General features: G+C 50.8%; 1 protein-coding gene across 5 annotated transcripts in view; it reads left to right on the forward strand.

The window, feature by feature from the left end:
* Nucleotides 1-20,740, forward strand: part of GAS7 (growth arrest specific 7) — a 199,977-nt gene that overhangs the window by 76,964 nt on the left and 102,273 nt on the right. The window contains exon 1 of one of the 5 annotated variants that reach the window (XM_007166329.2): nucleotides 16,932-16,955. The exons of the other annotated variants lie outside the window; for them this stretch is intronic. The gene's annotated coding sequence lies outside the window, so the exon portion shown is untranslated. Of the gene's footprint in view, nucleotides 1-16,931; nucleotides 16,956-20,740 lie in introns of those variants that run through there. 5 annotated transcript variants of the gene reach the window in all.

The following is a 20,740-nucleotide window of genomic DNA, read 5'->3' on the forward strand; positions in this document are numbered from 1 at the left end:
AGACTTTAAAGTTGAACAGAGTTGGCTCAAGTTCTGGCGCTGTCACTTACGAGGTCTGTGACCTTGGGAAAATATTTTTCTTCCTCTTTAGTGCCCTCGTAGATAAAGTGGGGTAATCCCTACGTTACCAGGCTGTGGGAAGGACGAAATTAAAGCATGTCAGAGCGCTTAATGTATCACTCAATACGTGATCACTTTCTCATTCTATGTCCCAGCAGCCTCGGGGGATTGAGACATTGCTGCCAAGGATCCTGAGGCATTAGCTAGGTCGCCGCCACGCCCAGGAACACCTTCGAGAATTCAGAACTCTGGGCTGTGGGCCCCGTCTACCTTGCGCCGGTTGGGTGATGTGTCACGTGGGGTTCTTTGGTTGCACACTTCGGAAACCGATTCTGGCTGATGTCAGCCGAGTGGAATTTATTGCAAAGATACTGGAAGTTCACAGAATGGACGGGAGGCTGGGGAAACCTCCTGAAAGCAGATAGAACCCGAGATGCTCAGCTGTGTGGAGCCAGGAGGTAGGACTAATAGGAACAGTCGTATAAAGCAAACAGAGTGCAGTCAGGTGTGCTTGGCTGTGATGGAGGAGCAGCTCCCCAGGTGTCAGCAGAGACCACCTGGAGGCAGACACACCTTTGCCTGTGAAAGGGGAGGGACCCCCTGAGACCCCTTAGGGCTTGTAGGGGGAGGGCTGGCACCTGGATTAAGAGATGCGCAGAGAAAGGGCCTAGTGGGAGAGAGAGAATTCCCTAGAAAAAGGAGTGGGGCTGTTAAGATACAGGTAAGGACACTGGGCAGCTTAAGCAACAAACGTCTGCAGCAGGGATCTTGGACAAATCTCACTTTGGGCTGCTTTTCTGAAAATGAGAGACTTGAACTTGATAATCTCAAAGGACCCTTGGGTTTCTAATAAGACTGCTCCAATGATGAAATAGACAGCTCTTCCACTGGGAAGGGTTAGGACTTAGCATTAGTTGCCTTCTTAGTTCTTTATTCTCCCCCTGAAACCTCCTGCTCCACAGTGTATGCAATTAATGATCAGTACTTTCTAAAATCCACTCAATTTTTAATACAATTTGTCTACGAAAAACAGGAGATTATAGCAAATGTATCTACTATCCCTATTTTAAAAATCAACTGTAATTTATATATTTTACCATAAAGTATATAATTGACCACAAATAAATAAATTAAATTAAATTTACCATAAGCTATAATTTACCATAAACTAAAAGCTCCCCATTCTCAGTGTATAGGTTAGTGACTTGACAAATAGATACACCTGTGCAACTGCCACTGTAATCGAAGTCTAGGACATCTTTCCGGGCAGTTCTCTCTTGCCCATTTACGGTCAGTTTCTCTCTCCTCCCACTCATCTCCTCAGGTCACCTCTGATTTCTACCCTATAGATTAGTTTTGCCTATTCTAGGTTTTCATAGAAACGGATCATGCGGTGTGTACCCTTGAATCTGGCCTCTCTTGCACAGGATAACGTCTGAGATTTATCCATATTGTTGTATCAGTTGTTGATTCCTTTTTATTGTTAAGTAGAATTCCACTGGTTGAGCAGACTAGAATTTGCTTATCCGTTTGTCAACTGATGGACATTTGGGTTGTTTCCAGCTTTTAGCTGTTACGAGTAATTCTGTGAACATTTGTGTATAAGTCTTTCGGACATGTTTTCATTTCTCTGGTGTAAATACCTAGGAGTGAAATTGTTGGATCATATGGTAAGTGTATGTTTATATAAGCAACGGCAAAACTATTTTCTGCACTTCACTTGTCGCTCACAGCAGCATATGAGCTTTCAATTATCCTAGCTCCTTGCCAGCATTTTTTTTTGCCATTCTAGTGAGTATGAAGTAGTTTCTCATTGTGCTTTCAGCTTGTATTTTCCTGAGGATTAATGATGTTGAACATTTTTCATGTGCTTATCACCATCTCTGGATTCCACAAGTATCAACACTTGCCAAATGTCAGTCAAAAATAACACAATTACTCGACATTTAAAAAAAAATCCCTGTGTGTTCCTCCAGTTCTGTTCCCTTTTCTCCTTCTCTCCTCGGAGGTAACGACTGTTCTGTTGTTGGTGTATCTTTCCCATGAGCATGTTTAAAACTTTTATGAGCATGTATGCATCTAAAATAGCATTCACTAATGTCTTGTGTATTTTGAAACTTACATGAAATATATTTATCTTTTTGGGATTGGCTTTCTTCACAGGTGTTTTTGAAGTTTATCCACGTTGGTACATGTAGACCTAGTTCATTTCAACTGCCCTGTAGTTTTCTAGCACACGTGTATCTCATAGTTTATTCCTGTGGGTGGACATTTTAGACATTTAGAAACAATTGTGCATTTCTCCTTGTGCACTTGTGTGAGTATTCCTCTGGGGCAGATAACCTAGAAGGAGAATATCTGGGTATGAGTATGTACCTTTGGATTTTGCCACTATATTTTCCAAAGAGGTTTTGCAAGTATACATATACTGCTACCCACAGAATATTACAATACCCACTCCCCTTGCCAACAAGGCACGCTTATTTTTGCCATCTGAACGTGTAAAATATTGCACCTCAGATTTAACTTGTGTTTACGTTTCCTTCATTGCTAGTGAGGTTGTGTATATTTCCATATGTGTATTTGCCTTTCAGAATTCCTCTCCTGTGAATTTCCTATTCATACTCTGCTCACTTTTCCATCACGCTGTCTTTTAAGCATTGCTTTCTCGTTTTTTTAAAACGGTATATTTTGTCATGTGGAATTTTTAAATTGTAGTCTAGTCAAATGTATTTATGACTGCATAGACTGTGCTTTTTATTTCTTATTTAGGAAAACTTTATTGAGGGCATAAGATGGTCCTTCCATCCCCAGGATTTGCTAATGTGTATTTAGGATTTTTATACCTGTGCTCTGTGAGGTTAGGTTAGGCTTTGAATTCTTACATTGTTTTCCTTTGAAGATTGGTATCAGGGTATTATAAAAGGAACTGATGGTTTTTCTCTCTATTTCTGGGAGAGATTGTGTAAGTGTTGCCTTTTCCTTAAAGGTTTGAGAAAACTTTGTCAGTAAAACCACATAAACCCATTATCGTTTTTTTAAGGTAGTTTTTAGGCCACAGAATCGATTCCTTTGAAGGTTATAGATCTATGCGGGTTTTCTATTTCCGCCTGAATCAATTTGAAATTTTTAGTTTTTCTGAAAAATGATCAGTGGCAGGAGATAGCAAAAAACCAGGCGGCCCCAGGACTTGTGGGAAGACAGCACCTTCCACTGATTCAAACTCCGGACACCTGGAAGGTCACTGGAGGAGATCAGAGTGAAAGCACTGCAGGGTTTTGTCTTATTCAGAAGGAGAAAAGAGCTATTGATTAACTTTATGCTTGAAGTCAAGTGTACATGTTACAAACGTCAGTGTAACCACCTAAGTAGTATAAATAGACTCTATAAATACCAAGTTTGTGGGGTTGGAGGGAGAATAAAGAAAATGCAATCAATCCGATAGAATGCAAGGCAGGAGGGAGCAGAAAAAGCAAAGCGAAAAGCCCGGTGAAGAGAAAGCATGGGGTTGTGATGGCCTGTAGGCAGCATCTCCTCCGAGGATGCCTTTCTGGACCCCTCGGTTTTTCCCCTTAGCAGCGCACACATCCGTCACTCTGCACCGTGTCCGCCTGTCTGCCATCTTTCTCTCTTTGCGGGAGGCACACTCTTCCCAGGACCGGGCCGGGTCGTTTATCTTCTGCTTCTCAGTGCCTGACATGTAGCAGGTGCCCACTTAAGTGTTTGAATGAGCGCAGCAAACAAGTAAATAAATAAGTGAGCGGATGGGCAAATAAATCTGGAAAGGTTACTCTATCAAGTTCAACGGCTGTGGGGAGACATTTTAATCAGCGATCACCTCAGTTGATCTGTGAGTTGGGAACCGAGGAAGTAGCTGCAGCCTTGAATTTGATGGGGAAGAAAGTCAGTGTGAGATGCCTAAACGGAAACCACCTATAAAGTTAGCTGTCTGTGTGATTGTCACGTGCTTGATCAGCATGTGGTTAGTGCCCTGAGAGGTACTGTGCGTGGACCATGCCTTATAGAGCGAGGGTCCGTGCTATCATTTTGTCATCTACACCATGGCTTTCCCCCGGGCCTCGGGGATAGCAGACAGACCCTATACTTAGAGAAGAGGCTCAGGTGAAAACCATTCTGACGTCCAGGATTGTTACCAGCGACTGTGAAAGATCCCAGCCCACGCTGGCTGGGGAGAGGTATTGCTTGGCCTCAAACTGGGTTTCACACTCTTCCCCATTTTCCTGTTTCTCAGGCTGAGCCACCCGGCCTGTTTGGACGTGTTGCATCCTGGGAGGCTCTCATCTTTGTGATTCACATGTCACTTGTCACTGTTCTCTGGCCCTGTCACGCTTCGTGCAATCAAAATCCCATTTCCTTGCCTCATTCCTGCGAGCCTTCGCCTTGCTGTCACTCGGGTCCCCGGGCAGGGAGCGTCTCCTCTTACGTCTCCGTTGTGCTGCCCGCCCTGGGCAAGACAAGGGCAGCGCCACTCCGTATACCCAGAATCACAATACAGGCTGGCGAACTGTGACATCCTGACACTGGCTTTCTTCTTTTTAGCCCCCGCTTTTTAGAGAAATGGCACAAAACCAGGGGGCAGCGCCCCAGATTGCCGGTAAGCCAGTAATGCATCCATCCTAGGGCCAGACAGACCACAGGTGCCAGTCCGTCCCCGAGCCGTTATCCCTGGCTCTCCCCATCACGTCTCAGAAACAGTGCTGGCAAGCGCTCCGCTCTGTTCTTTCCCTTACGTTCATTATCGACTCCTGTGGATCTGGGAGGCTTGTGGACAGAAGGATCATTCTATCAGTGAGTGATGGAACCTGGGGTTTCTATGGGCACGGTCCGGCTCCAGGGCTTTACAGAAAGTGTTTTTTAAGACAGAAGAACCTCTTACCCAGCAGGCAAGTGGAAACCCGAATGCCTTTGGGGCCATCCCCAGACCTTGGGCAGGGGAAGCCTCCCTATGTGCTTTATCAGCACACTCCTGGCCCTCAGTAAGCTTCGGCCTTTGGCTTTTCCTGGGATGGGCAGAGGTGATGCAGCCCTGAGAGGAGGCCCCGGGGACCACGCCGGCCGGCATCGCTGCTGTGGAATGATTGATGATCAGAGCAGGGGCGGCTCGCGGGGTCTGCGTGCTGGCTTTGCGTCCTGGGGCCCCAGCCTTTCCTATGATTAACCTTGGCTGAACAAGCTGCGGGCCGGGTCGTGTCTGATACCAGCCCCGGTGAGGCAGGCAGTGGCCACGAAGACGGTCGGGCAGCCCTGCTGGCCGCGTGTTAGGATCACCTACGAGCTTGCGGGGCAACCACCGCCAGGCCTCTCCCCGGGACAGCCTGTTTCAGGGCCCGGGGGATTACTGGGCATCCGGGTGGCTTTAAAGCTCCCAGATGGGGAGTTCCCTGGTGGCCTGGTGGTTAGGATTCCGGGCTTTGCCTGCCAGGGCCCGGGTTCCATCCCTGGTCGGGGAACTGAGATCCCACAAGCTGCGTGGCGTGGCCAAAAAAAAAAAGAAAAAAATCTCCCAGATGGTTTTCACGGGCAGCCAGGCTGAAAACCGCTGCATCAGAGGACGGCAGGGAAGATGGCAACGTTTATCTTCATCCTGCCAGGGCAACTTCAGTATGGCCTTGTTGAGTTTGCATGAGATGACTTTATTTTTTCATGGGAAATTTCCTGGTTTTTACACGTAGGCCCCTGACCTGCAGGCTGAGCCCTCACCTCTCTGACACAAACACCTGTGGGGCTGGGCTCCACCTGTCGGGCTGTTCTCTGCACACGGGGGCGAGTACGCCCGCCTTCACACACCCTACCTTCGGCCGTTTCCTATTCTTGTTCTTGGCCTCAGACTCAGAGCCCAGCTCCACAGAAGTAATGTTCCCGAGGCCAGACCCTGGGCGCTTCCCGCTACCCCACGACAGGCCTGTGGGGTATGTATGATTTTGATCCCGTGTCTCAGATGTGGAAAGTCACTCAGCCAGGGGGATGGTGGAGTTGGGACTTGGGTCTCTTTGTCTCACAAGCCGCAGCTCGCAGCCACCCCACTGCCTTTCTGCGCTTGGGGGTCTTTGGTGCCTTCTGGGCTGCCACCCCTGGATGGCTTCTGGGTGGACCCCTCTGCCTGCGATTGGGTGACTCCTTCGAGCCCGTGGTGGGGCCGGACCAGAGGGTCATTGGGAAAAGGGGAATCTGGATGCCATCCCCTGTTTGAGACGAGTGGCACATTTCCAACTTCTGATTGCTCTTCCCCCCATCCCAGATCCACCCCGACCTTCCAGATCATGACTTGCCCCCCAGGGCCCCTCTGCCCCTCTCTCCTGGCCTCCTCTTGATTTAGGAAATGGGCCAGAGGGACAGCATCTTTGCTGGCGTTTTCTCTCCCCGAGGTCAGGCCAGCTGAGTGGAGCCCATGGGAGCAGAAACTAGGAATGAGGGAGAACAGGGGGCCAGGCTGGAAGCAGAAGGGGCACCTGACCCAGGTGGGTGCCGATGGTGAGTGACTCCAGCGCACAGTGGCCGCAGAGGCCGGAGAGCAAAGGAGCCAATGGGGAGGAAGCAGCTGGACTATCCTGCATCCAGGTGCGGGGTCAGGGGTGGGGCACACAGGTAGCAGGGAGCCCCTGCTTCCCTGTTACCTGTGAGCCTGGCGGGGCAGGTTCCTGTAGCGCGTAGGGTAATCGTGTAGCGTGTAGGGTAATCGTGTAGCATTTCCCAAAAGGCTGGGCAAAGGTGGGTCTCAGTGGTCTATGGGCAAGGCTTTCAGTACCATTGAATCAGAAAAGGAGAAGGGTTTTCCTTTTGCAGTGCTCTCAGTGAAGGAGAGTTTTGGGTGGTGCTGGGTGAGAACAGGCCTCAGCAGGTAGTACTGTCTAGCTAGGATTGAATAGCACTGCTTGGTTTTTTTGTTGTAATTATTTTCGTGCTGTGGATTTCTGGCAGATGTTACTCGTTTTCCATTCAGAGAGTACTCTAAAATTTTCTGAGAAATAAAATGTTTTTTAAAGTAAAAAAAGCGAGTCAACTAAAAATATGAAGTAAACAAGAGAAAGAGTGGTATGATGTCATGCCGAAAATGATAATGTGGTCAGTGAAAGACAGGTTCCCAGGGGAAGCTATAGGGTCAAATAGAGCAGTGTTCACGCCCATTAAAATGGAATCTTGGGCACGTCCTCACATGCCTCTAAGCCATAGTTGACGCCATTGTAAACCGTGAATATTATATTAAATGAGCTCATGTGTGTCACGTGCTGGGCCCAGTGCCTGACTTAGAGTGATAGTAAGTAGTGGTTGTTATTATATGAAGTGTTCATCAACGAGAAATATTGCACTTGGAGGCCAGTGTTCCTGGGAGAAAAGTGCTGTTGGTGAGCACAGGCCAACCATGGACCAGCACGCTTTGTAAGGGAGTGAGCTCTCCATCAGCACAAGCGTTTCAGAGACTTGTCACCTGCCTAGGAGTCCGTGGCAGGAATCTGCCACTGAATGGGCCAGAGACAGCAGGGGAGGTCCCTTCTAAGGAACATTCTATCAATATACCCAGTGTGCAAAGACCGTTCACAGAGCCGGCCTGAGACTGCTCTCTCTTACAAAGCTTGCTTGTGTTGTTGGTCTTTGGCTGACGTCCGGGACCTTGAATTTAGGGAGGGTTCCCACCATTCCCAAAACGATAAGGGTGGCTCTTATGGAAACTGTTCTTAAAGACATTGTGGTTTATGCTGAGCACCTGCTTTCCTTCTGGGAGTCTGGGGTTTTGCTGCGTGTCAGGCAGAGGGTGCTTATGGGAACAGCCCCCCACAAGGCCCCCGGACTCTGAATCTGTGAGCGTCCCTGGTTGACACACTTCCTACCGCTGTCGCAGCTCATTGCTGGAGGAATTCAGTGCATCCCTTGTGGCTGCACTGGGAGGGGACTTCTGGAAGCTTGCGCCCGGTTTCCTCAGGGCTTGGCCCCAGGCACCATTTCCCTTTATTGATTCTTCTTGTATCCTTTTGCTGTAATAAATCATGGCTACATACCAAGTGCTAGGAGTCCTTCTAGTGAATGACTAGACCTGGGTGGTCCTAGGAACCCTGACACAGCCGGTCTCTGCCTTCCAGCTGGAGGAGAACCCAGGCTCCACTGGCCATTTGAGGGGAAGGGTATAGGGGCACTGATGCCGCCGACGGCGAGAGCTGGGCCATCAGGAGTGTGCTGGGGGCTGCCCCTCTGGGGTGCTGGTGTGATCTTACTGAGCTTCTCATGTGGCAGCTTAAGAGGTTTGGGAGGAACTGGTGGGTATTTTCATGTGAGGCCTCAGTCTCAACCGTGGGGTGTGTTAAGTTCTGAAGGAAAGATCACAGGCCCAGACTACTTCTTGCAGAAGTGACCAAGGTCAAGACCATTCATTGTTTGGTACAGATAGTGTCAGAGGCACCACACCCTGGCTCTTTATAAAATGTGAGGTGACCACACCTCAGGGTCAGCATCAAGATTAAGGCATGTTGCTGTCAGCTTCCCTCGGTTACAGAATCAGTGTCTACTAATTGTGGGGTCTCTCTAAAGACTTACGGGGGGATGGTTTCTTACCTCGGAGGAAGGCCACCGCAAGCCAGGGCAGAGCAGGGCGTGCAGTGTCCAAGTTGTATTCTCAAAGAACTGACACGATTGCGGGTAAACAGACATCCTGGCTTGAGGCTGGTGAGGGTGGCCCGGTCCTCCGTGTGGGTCTCCAGGGAGGTATTCAGCCAGAGGTAAACTCGGGGGCGGGGGCACTAGTCTGCATGGAGGAGTAAAGGGGAGGCATTCAGTGAGCCCCCCAAGGAGCCAGTCAAAGCGGATCGTTGCTGCCCGTGCAGAATGACAGTGACCACATGCTCCGTATGTGCTGGTTGTATATGGGTTTCCCTAATACGCCTTAAAATGCATATGGCACTGTTTAAAAACGGGCCTCTTAGCCCTGCCAGGTCATCTTGGGCACCACCTACGGGGTCATCTTGGGTGTTGCTAGTGTTATGGGAATGCCCACGCTTTGGGGAACCCTGCTTTGCCTCATGAGCCAGGCCTGCAGACCGCAACGGAAGCTCAAAAGTCCCTTTTGATCATCGTGTTTCCCTAGAGATGTGGGCGTGTCCTGACGCAACTCGCCTCGTGGCAGGAGGCTGCTTCCGGTTGTGGTTAAGGGGGGTTGGAGGACCTTCCCCAGCTGCCCGAGTCCTGTTGGGGGGGGGGAGGGCGGGTGGCAGCAGTGGACACCCCACGTGGATCCGGGTCCACCCAGACACCCTTATGGGCGTGGCCAGCCTCTGTTCTCCCCACGGTGGGGCGCGGGGACACCCCAGAGGCAAGGCCCCACCCTTGCCCGGCTGGTGAGCAGCTGCATCCGCAGGTTCGGTTCTCTCCAGCTGGTGGTCTTTCCCTTCCTTTTCTCTGGTGCTGGGGCCCCCTTGACAACAGGTACAGGCCAGACTCACCGAAGCTGTAAGAAACAGCCCATCTGGACGTGGCTTCCCGTCACACATCGTACTCCCTCATTTTCCCTCCATCCCTCCTGCTTCCGTTACAGAGGGAACCTCTCCCCCCCCCCATGCCACCCCCTGCCCTCCTGCTCACCGGGGACATTGGAGTGCACGTGCGAGGTGTCTTCTAATTATCCTCATCTTGCTCTGAGGTCACGTTGCATTTTACCCTCAAGCAGACAGGCCCCTGACTCCAGCTGCCCCCTTGCATGTCTTCTGCTCTGACCCCGTGTTAACGACTCTCTGGTTATTTCTTCTCCCAGGGCCACCTGGTCTGCGGAGCAGACCCTGTGAGCCCTCGGAGGTGTGAATGGTGACCTGTCTCATTCGCATTCCCGTAACGGTCTGACTTGGCCAGACTGGGGGTGGGGTCTGGGGGAGACAGCTGAGAGTGGCTCCCAAGGATGTGTCCATATTCTAATCCCCAGAACCTGGGAACGTTACCTGATTTGGTAAAAGGGTCCTTGCAGATGTGACCAAGTTGCGGATTTTAAGATGAGGAGATGATCCTGGATTATCCAGATGGCCCTAAATGCAGTCCCAGTTGTCCTCATTAGAGGGAGGCAGAGATTAGGTTAGATTTTGCTGTGCACAGAAGAGGAGGGGTGTGATCAGGGGCAGAGTGATGTGACCACAAGCCAAGGGAGGCTGGCAGCCCCCAGGAGCCGGAAGAGGCAAGGGATGGCTTCTCCCCTAGAACCTCCAGAGGGAACGTGGCCCTGCCAAAACCTTGAATTCAGTTCAGTCATACAGATTTTGGACTTCTGGCCTCCAGAACTGAGAGAGAATATACTGCTGTTGTTTTATGCTACCAAGTCTGTGGTAATTTTTTACAGTGGCCATAGGAAACTAATACAGAGGATCTTTGGAAATGCGTATATCTTTGGGAGAAGACTTTACCACAGATGCAGGCTGATGGAAGGGGCTGAATCTCTAATACTCTCTGCTTTATGTTGTTTAAATTTCGCTGCTGTTGATATTATGCTCTGGCCTGTGCCGAGAGAATGTTAGGCACAACTCTTTCTATCACATCTTACAGAAATGCCAACCGAATTGGCTTCAGACACAAAAGAAATTTATAGGTTGGTGTAACTGAAACAGTCCCAGGATGTCAGCTTCAGGCATGGTTTGATCAAGGGGCTTACACAGTGTCAGCAGTCTGATGTCTCCCCTTCCCCCATCCCCATCTCTTCCCTCTGTCCCTCACCAGGTCCTTTTCTGTGTGGCTTCTATTCTCAGGGAGGTGTTTTTTTTTTTTTTTTCCTGTAGGGTGTCAAGGTGACCATCAGCAGCTTCAGGCTTGTATTCTATATAACACTGCTTCTTCTCTCCAATAATTCCAACCAAAGTTCAGGGATTGAGCCTCTGAGTCACCTGCCCATCCCAGAACTCTAGTCACTATGGCCAGGGGGATACACTAGGCTCCTTGGAGAGGTGAGGGCTACCTGTCCCCACAAACCGTGATGACGGAGTGGGGGAAAGGTGCACCCCCTCAAAAAGAATCAGGGTGCTCTCACCAGAAGCAGGGGTGTGTGTGGCTGCGGGACAGGCACACAGAGCAGATAAACTGTCACGAATTGCTTCTGGCCTCGTAGTTCCTGAGGCTGGTAAGACACCGTTGGAGCCCATGGTGGTTTCCAGGCCCCTAGATCACTGCGCTTGGAGATGCCAGGTCATGCCTTTGAGGCTTTCTCTCTGCCACAAGAATCCAAGTGTGAAACCCAGCCCCACACGTTACAGGAGATGGAAAAGCTGACCCCGGAGGCCCCAAAAGGTGGGAGATCCGGGAAGAGAGCCGAGAAGTTGAGAAGTTCTGTGTCCAGCGGGGGCAGCTGCTTGTATTGGAAAATCCCATTATCAAAGCATCTTTGAACTTCTCTTGGCATTTGCATGACTAATGTTCTATCTGGTGAAAGCTGTGCTTGGGAAATGGAAAAGGGAGGGTGGGCGCTCCTGCTACAACAGGGCTCTCTCTTTGGCAACGGTCGGTGGAGGGAGGAGACTCACGGTGGGGACTGAACCACCGAGGAACTGCCGTGGCCGCGTGGAAGTAGCACTCCCCCTGCCCCCTGTGCACCCCTTGGAGGTGGGAGCCGCGGGCCCCGGGTCCGGAAGGAGGCTTCTGGCCCGGAAGGATGGATGCCCAGCAGTTGAGCTGTACTGGGTGGGGCTCAGGAAGCTGCCGCAGTGAGCAGGTGACAGGAGAGCTGACGGGCTTGGAGGTCCAGAGCCAGATGCGCAGGTTCAGCCCTCCCTCAGTGTCATGTCTTCTTAATGGTGCGGCCTTGGGCTTGTCACCCTGAGAAAGCCTCAGGGCCACCTGGGGCCCAGTCCCCCCAAGCGCTGCCACTTGGGAGCTGTAGATGCATGCCCACCCCTGGGCAGATGGCTGTTTGAACCTCAGTTTCCTCTCCTGCCTCTTCCTGCCGGGGAATTGCCAAGAAACCATCACCGACGCGCTCTCTGCTGCCTCTCTTCTTGACCCACTCTGGGAAACCCTGCTAGCAAATGGCCCGCGCGGCGGGGCGGAGGTGGCCTTGGCTGGAGCGCATCCTTTCTGGGTGGCCCCTGCCGTCTGCAGGGCTGGATGGGGCCCCCCTGCAGCCTCGCCCATGTGGGGGTCCCCCCCGGGTACCCGCAGGAGCCCAGGGGCTGGAGGGCATTTGGTGGGGGGTCTGAGATCTGCAGCGTCGTTAGGAATCCTCATCAGCTCCTGGTGGCTCAGCCCTCCCTGGGGGGAGGGGAGGGAGGGCATGGGGCTGTGAGCAGCTCTGGTTTGCTGTTTCAGGGATTTCTGAGACCAAACTGCATACCCGACAGCAAAGCAGACTTAGCCATGTTATTTGAAGTTATTTACACAAAGAGACTTACATGATCTATGTCCAGTGTATTCATGTGCCTTCAGTGGGCAAGATGTATTTTATTTGTTTTAAAAGCCTGTGTATATTTTCTGTGTATCAAAGAAGAATCATTTGAGGATGATTTTGAAATAGTCACAGAATCTACTTTAAAAGATTTAACAGGATGGTAAATATTCCTCCTTAATCATGTGTCAGAGCTTCTCTATGATCTCCAAAAGTCCTATGGTTAGTCTCTCCGTGGAAATAGACTTGAGTCAGGGTCACTGGGAACCAACTAAGACCTGCTCAGTGGTAGGCTGTACAAGGGTTTCTTAGCCTCAGCGCTATTGGCATTTGGGGATGAATCGTTCTTTGTTGTGGGCCTGGGGGTCCTGTGCATTGTAGGATGTGTAGCAACATCCCTGCCTCTACTCACTAGATGCCCCCCGCCCAGATGTCCCCGTCCCCATTCCTGGAACCTGTGAGTATGTTAGGTCACATGGTCAGGGGAACTCGAGGTTGCAGGTGGAATTAAGATTGCAAATCAGCTGACTTGGAGGTGAGGAGAGTAGCTTGGATTATCCAGGTGGGCCTAATATGATCACAAGGGTCCTTATTAATGGAAGAGGGAGACAGAAGAGAGAAAACCAGAGAGACGGCAGTGTGACAGAGACTCAACCCACCATTGCTGGCTTTGAAGATGGAGGAAGGGGCCAGGAGCTAAAGAATGCAGGTGGCTTCTAGAAGCTAAAAATCAAGACAAGGAAACAGATTCTTCCCTGGAGCCTCCACAAGGAACGTGGTCCTGCGGACACCTTGATTCGAGCGCAGTGAGATCCATTTCTGAAATACAGAACTCTAAGAAATTTGTGTTGTCTTAAGCTACTGAGTTTGCGGTCATTTGTTACGGCAGCAACAGGGAACTGGTACACCTGCCCATCTCTCCCACCCACATTGTGACCACCAGTAAAGGTTTCCAGACATTGGCAGATGTCCCCTGTGGGGCAGAATCGCCCCTGATGCAGAAACACTGGCTACGGGGACCACCATGCCGTTTCCCTAGAAACTGGGAGAGAGTCTCTCTGTGATGAGAATGAGGCCAGGAGTGGGTGCACCCAGCACGGTTGGCTGTCCACCCAGCATGGTTCTCTCTGGGAGGAAGGAACCAGTGGTGTGAAAGGGAGCGGGGGTACGGGCCACAGCTGCTCCCCCAAGCCCCTCCCCGAGGCTCCCGGCGCCGTCACCAGTGACAAGAGTGTGCTGTGCAGATTTGTACATACTAGAAAAGAAGCTGAACTATCTTCAACTGCACCATAAAAGAGACTATAAAAACTCAATAAGTGTCAGCCGAAGCGGCACTGCTCACAGAGTTCTCGGCAAGGAGGGCCAGCACGCCGGGCGCCCCGGCACTGTTTGTGGGTGTCGTGGGCGGGAAGGAGAGGCCGGGGAGCTCAGCCCGTGCTGGGGGCCACCGAGCCCGGGCTCTGGGCCAAACACACAGCCCCCGGGTTTCTTCGTCCCAACCCCGATGCTGTAATTCTGTTTGTTTTGCCGACTATGAAATCCATATGGTTCTGATTCCTTCTTTGTGATCCGTCATCTCTGTGTGGCTTCGGAGCCAGAATCCATGCGAAGCGGCTTTGAAGTTGCTGTCCTGGGGGAAGCAGGACATGGTGCTTCTCCAGGGTTTGATTCGAGCGGTGCTCTAGGAGTTGAGAGCTGGGAGGTGGGCGGCTAGGTCAGAAGCGAGGAGCGTTTGCAGAGCCTGCCGGGGATTTGTGCAGCCCAGGGCTGCTCCCTGGTCCTCAGCTGAGGTCACAGTGACTCTTCCTTCCGGGCATCTCAGCTGAAACAGCCCATGTCAATTGCCACCTCGGGGTGGTCGGACAGAGCTGTGGCCCCCGGCTCCTCCGTTCAGGGCAGCTGCTGGCCTGGGGGCAGAGTAGAGGCAGAGGCAGGGAGAGAAGAAAAAAGAGGGAGAAGTCAGTGAGCAAGGGGGGAATATGGAGAAAGATACCGCCTGTATCCATGCTTTTCATATTAAAGGGCCAGACCGTTCCGTGATGGGCTGGCCTTAGCTGGGTCTAATAGGTGTATGGAGGCCAGTGGTCCCCAAATTTCAGCCTGCATTGGAATCACTCACCCGGAGGGCTTATTAAAACAGATTGCGGGGGCCCCACCCCGAGAGTTTCTGATTCAGGAGGGCTGGGGTGAGGCCCAAGAGTTTGTACTTTCAAACAAATTCCCGGCTGATGCTGGTGCTGATGGTACAAGGTTGAGGACTGTTGGTCTAGAACAAGAAGAAGATCTTTGTAATTAAAAGTGGTACCAATAACTAATAGTTCTCAGGACTTCACAGTTCATTGGTGAGGACCCCACGTTTTTCATTGAAGTGTAGTTGATTTGCAACATTATATTAGTTTTGGGTGTACAACACAGTGATTCAGTATTGTTATAGATTATATTCCATTGAAAGTTATTACAAAATAATGGCTATATTTCTCTGTGCTGTACAGTATATCCTTCTTGCTTGTGAGGACCCAACTTTTGATCTGAATAATCCTATGAGGAGATAGTATCATCATTTGTGATTTTTTTTTTTTTTTTTTACTTTTTCAAGGTGAAAATGGCATTTATTTTCATTTTTGTCAGACACTAAAATTGACCGTTTTGGGTGTACAGTTCTATGAATTTTAACACATATTATAGATTAATGTAGCCACCACCTCAACCAGGACATAGAAGAGTTTCATCACCCCACGATCCTCCCTCCTACCCTCCCTTTGCATTCACACCCTCCCTGACCCGACCCTTCATGGTTCATCCGTTCTTGTAGCTTTGTCTTTTTGAGAATGTCGTATAAATGGAATCATACAGTAGGTAACCTTTTGAGACTGGCTTCTTAATGTAACGTCTACGGGACGGATCCAGGTTGTGGCCTGTGTCAATAGTTCGTTCCTTTGTGTTGGTAAGTAGTATTCCATTGCGTGGGTGTACCATAGTTTGTTCCTTAGTCCCTGTTGAGATCTTTTGGGTTGTTGCCAGTTTGGGGTTTTTATGAATGAAGCTGCTGTGGGCATTCGTGTATAAGACTTGGTGCGGACCTGTATTTTCATTTCTTTCGGGTACATACCTAGGAGTGGGATTGATGACTGGGTCGTATGGTAAGTGTATGTGTAACTTCATAGGAAACTGCCAAGCTGCTCTCCAGAGTGGCTGTACCGTTTTGCATTCCCACCAGCAATGGATGAGGTTTCCAGTTGTTCTGCAACCTCGCCGGCACTTGGTATTGTCCATCTTTTAAATTTTAGCCACTCTAGATCATGTCTGATTTTGAAATGTGTAAACAAATCTCAGAAAGGCTCAGAGGGTTGTCTAAGGCCCCTGGGCTCTTGGTGGCTCCTTGAATAACTAAAATCCAAACCTTTTGACTTGACGGCTGTGTACATTCTGGGTGATGGCTGTGCTGAACAGGGATGATAGAGGCTTATTCCGCGTGGCAGACTAGGAACCAGTAGCTTCTGCGTGAGGTTGGGGGCTGCAGCAACATCAGGGCATATGTGGCAGGGTTAAGGCATATGCCCAGGGACTAGGGAAACAAGGAAAGTAAAAAAAAAAAAGGAAGCGAAAACAGAGAAAAGATGCACATCCTAGAATCACAGAGGTGGGAGGCACTAGGCTACTTCTCCATCCCTTGTCCCTCCTTATTTTTTTATTTTTGTTTTTATTGGAGTATAGTTGATTTACAGTGTTGTGTTAGTTTCAGGTGTACAGCAAAGGGAATCAGTTATACATATACATATATCCACTCTTTTTTAGATTCTTTTCCCATCTAGGCCATTACAGAGTATTGAATAGAGTTCCCTGTGCTGTACAGTAGGTCCTTATTAGTTATCTATTGTATATGTAGTAGTATGCTCCCTTATTTTTAAATTGAGGCTCAGAGAGGGAAGGCAGCCTGCCAAATGTCACTCAGCTCACTGGTGCCTCTTGACTCTTTGCCTGTGGCCAACGGTTGGCAGAAACCCCCTTTGTTTCCAGAAGCATCCTTGGGAGTAACACCAGGGCCACAGGCTGCTTTCCCTTGGTGCTTGAGGAGTAGAGCTTTTGCAAATTGATACACCTGGTCAGGGTCATTGTACTCCTTCAGTGTCTTGGCCTCAGGTCTGTTCTGGGTAAGGAGTTGGTTTCAGGAAGGGGCTTGTGCAGGGGGCCGTGGCCACAGCTGAAACCAGAGCGGGTGACTTAACAGGGAGGAGATTTATGGAGGACCAGGCCCACCTACCCTCGCGGGGGAAGCGGCGCGGCTGTGCTGGAAGGCTGTGGACATGCTTAAGCGATCGCTGAATACTTCTTTCGTTTTGAATAGCATTTGTTTGGTTGCCACGGCAACGTCAAGTCTCTATTTTCATGCTAACCTGCGTGGCTGCAACTTTCTATATATAAGTGCTGCTTTGCACAGTGAATTAGCTGATGCCACGGGGGAAGCAGCGGATGTGGAGACGGTGGCAGAAAATGACCAGTGGGTCAGCTTTGCAAGAGGAGGGACTGCGGGGCTGAGGTGAGTGGGCACCCGGGGCGTTTCCGCTGCTCCACAGGGCAGGTTGCTCGAAGCTCATTGGAGCAGGGTGAGAGCGGGAAAGGCAGCCCCACACCTGCGGGCAGGCGGGAGGGAGGGAAGCCCTGCTTGGCTGGCCTCCTGCTGGGCTGGAGGGTGATTCTTCTGTTTCCCAGCGGGTCGCCTCTCCTCACTCCTTCAGTGCGTCTGGGCCGCCTGGGGAACCCGAGGCTCCGGAAAGAGGAGCGCCCACTGGCCAGGGTGGTGTCTGAAGTGAGCCGAGTGTGGAGTGAGTTTTCCTTGTCCCCTCTGACTTGATTCCCCGGTCTGGATCTTCGCCTCCTCTGTTCTGCCTTTTCTTCCTTCCCAAGCGTGGCTCTCTGTTGGGGCCAGATGGCTCCACGTGGTGCAGATAGAATATTCAGGAGAAGCCTGGAAGGGCCTCGGGAGGCGGCAGGTTCAGCTCCCTCGGCTCTAGATGAGGGAGAAGCCCAGAGAGGTACACGCGGTGCCAGATGTCACACAGCCAGCCAGAGAGAGAGTGGGCCGGGAACCAGGTCCCCAGGGGACTTCTGACTCGGGCCCCTGTGCCTCGTGCGGGCACTTGTGTGGTGGGGTCAGGACAGCTGTGGGTGTACACACCAGACTTACGGGGGCTGCAGAGAGGGTGGCCCACTCGGGGGCGCTCCTTTCTTGCGTCACAAGCTGGAGGGCAAGTAAGGAACACAGGATTATGTAACAGGATCAGAAGCCATGAAGGCTTCTGGAAGGAGCATGGAAGTTGGAGTCTGGAAAACGGATTCATGTGGATTCAGCCGCTTCCCGTGTGGCAACTGTGTCCGCTTCGCTGAGGCTCAGTTTCCCCACCAAGTCCTGGAATCTCTTCCCCAGCTCTGTGGTGGAGGGTCAGTGTCGCAGCCAGCGTGAAACCGTCAGCAGCAGCATTTGGGTCCTGATGGGGCTGTGATGCACCTGAGGGCAGAGCAGTTAGGAAACCATTAGCATCTATGCAGCTCGCTCCCCGGTGACAGGGAGAGGCGGCCGCCGGAAACAGAGGGCTTCTCTGGAGATGGGGTTTTGGGTGTGCCTTGAAACGCACTACAGTTTTATCATCGTTTAGAAAAGTCTCAGCCGGGCTCCCTCTTCGATAATATCAAACATTCGACAAATATTTTCAGTGCGCTGGATCCAAAGACTTGGACCCAGTTTTGGGTTTTTTCTTCCCTTCTTCAACGTGCCACGTGACTTGCGGGATCTTAGTTCCCCAACCGGGGATCAAACTCGGGCTCATAGCAGTGAAGGAGCGGAGTCCTAACCACTGGATGGCCGGGGAATTCCTGACCCTGTTCTTCTTCTTCTTTTTTTTTTTTTTTTTAATTTTTATTGGAGTATAGTTGCTTTACAATGCTGTGTTAGTTTCTGCTGTACAGCAAAGTGCCGACCCTGTTCTTGAAAAGAGAAAATTTGTACGGTTGGAATCTAGGGCCCGTGAGTGGTGCACAGTCTGTGGGGCTGGAAGATTGGAGATTGGGAGCACTCACCCCTGCCTGGGCGGGCCGAGGAAAGTGCAAAGCGAAGGAATCTCTTGCAGGAATTTATGATGGAGAATGGGGGGAGGGGTATAAAGGGGGGAGTTTTAAAAACGGAGATCGGGACCAGGTAAAAGTGGTGTTTCTTAAAGCAGGAGTCACCAGCTACAACGTGTCTGTAATCCGCATTAAGCAGCATGGAAAACAGAGTGGGAAAACAGCAGAGTGCATTGCATGTGGCAAAGCGTGGATTGCTATGTGAAACTTTTGCTTTGCACGTATATTGGGTTGTGAAGTAAAATGTGCTTTTCACCGTGGGTCAGACTTTCGAAACCAAAAAATGACACCTTCTGGCCTGGAGTGGTGACCCAGTGAGCCTGAAATCTCCTGTGGATGGCTGGGGATTTCCTTTCCAAGAAAAAGCTGGAAGGAGAAAGGAAGGGTTCTCAGTGGGGGAGAGCCTCACGCAAGCATCGTTTTGAGAAGCTGGTGTGATGCAGCATGCAGCTCAGACAGGGGCAAACAGGCTGGCTGGGAAGCGTGAGGTCTGGGGACCAGAGGGGGCGTCCCCTGCTCCCAGGGCCTGGGATTCTTGCAGCGACTGCCTGCTCCCCCTGCACCCTCCCCAGCTTTCCCAAAACACACATGCCCCTGCCCTGGAGCCCTGCACTGCTCCCATGAGGGGTGGACCCAGCCGTCCTCCCCGCAGGCACCGTGCTCCAGGGGTGCTGGCTTCCAGCTGCTCAGCGCTGGCGATCCCGTGGGGAGCTCCCTGCTCACTGCGGCAGCTGTGTCATCTCACCTTTACACCCCATGGATGCGCGTCTGTCCTCCGAGGGTGCCGTGCCCCATCCTCTTTCTCCTTGGTTCCCGCTCTGTGCACGGCTTTGCCTCTGACCACCTTCTCTGCCTCCCTGCCCAGCCGGTGGTGCATGCCTCACTCCTTAAGCTACATCAGCTTCCTCACTACCGCCTCCCCTTCCAAACCTCCTCATCAGCTGTTCAGGCACCACTCTTCCACAGACAGAGTAGGACAGACTCTCCAGGGTCCCTTCTGGCCCCCCAAACCTTGTCCTATGCTTCCCTTCCAAGGAAGACTGGACCCAGGCTGGGGCGCTCAGCTCCGGGGTGAGATGGAGTTGGCCACACGTTTGCAGCCCTTGGAAGGTGTGTACTGATACCCGGAAGCTGGTATTCAGCTCACCCACCAGGAGATGTTGGTAGTAAGAGGTCTTAGCAAGAGGATGGTTAATGGAGGGTAAAAGTACTGATTATACTTTTAGTCTAGGACGGTGGTATTCAATTCTTTAACACGAGGGTGCCCTCTCTTCAAATGACTGCTTATGCAGATACCCAGCAATTAACACCAGGAGCTGTACACTGGTGGCCACTGGGAAAAATCAAGTGCAAAACTGCAGGGGGGTTTGGTGGTGGTTCTGTTTTCGTTTTTGCCCATAGTTTCATTTAAAATTTTTTGAGTTGGTTGCCAACCTCTAAAAGTGAGCAGATTTCACATTAAAAATTCAGATTTCCAGCTTCTCTTGCAAAAATGAGTAGCTTTGATGGCACTGAGCCCACTGTCCTGCCCGGCAGCAGTATGCTGATGATGAAGGGCGGGGTTTCAGTTTGCTACAGTCCCTACCCATCCCCAGCATGGAGAGCAATGAGGGAACAGTTGCCAATATTCGCATGATTTGTGATGTTTTTCTTACGGTTAGGAAATATGAAATAGACCCGGTGCCCATGTCTGTGAAAAGAGGGAAAGTGAGAGGGCTGCAGTTTTCAAGAAGATGTTAAAGAATCTCTTTCTGAAAGTGAATTTGTTGGTCTCCTAAAGATTAATTTTTAAGGAATAGCGGTAGATTTAGAACAGGTGCTGTGTTTGTTTGTTTGTTTGTTTGTTTGTTTGTTTTTGCCTTGAAATCAGTGGTTCTCAAAGTGTGATGCCTGAACCAGCAGCGGCATCACTTGGGATCTTGTTAGAAACGCAGACTGTTGGGTGCCACCCAGACCTGCTGATTCAGAAATGTGGAAGGTGGGGTCTGGCAGTCTGTGTTCTGATGGCCCTTCTGATGCAGCTGAAGGAGCGAAGGCTGAGAACCGCTGCTCTGAGGCTCAGAGCACAGACAGGATGCCAGCACCCTCTGTTGTCCCTTTCCATCCTTTTTTTTTTTTTTTTTTTTTAAATTTATTTATTTTATTTATTTTTGGCTGTGTTGGGTCTTCGTTTCTGTGGGAGGGCTTTCTCTAGTTGTGGCA

This window comes from Balaenoptera acutorostrata, chromosome 20 (assembly GCF_949987535.1).
Source record: "Balaenoptera acutorostrata chromosome 20, mBalAcu1.1, whole genome shotgun sequence".
Classification (NCBI taxonomy): Eukaryota; Metazoa; Chordata; class Mammalia; order Artiodactyla; family Balaenopteridae; genus Balaenoptera; species Balaenoptera acutorostrata.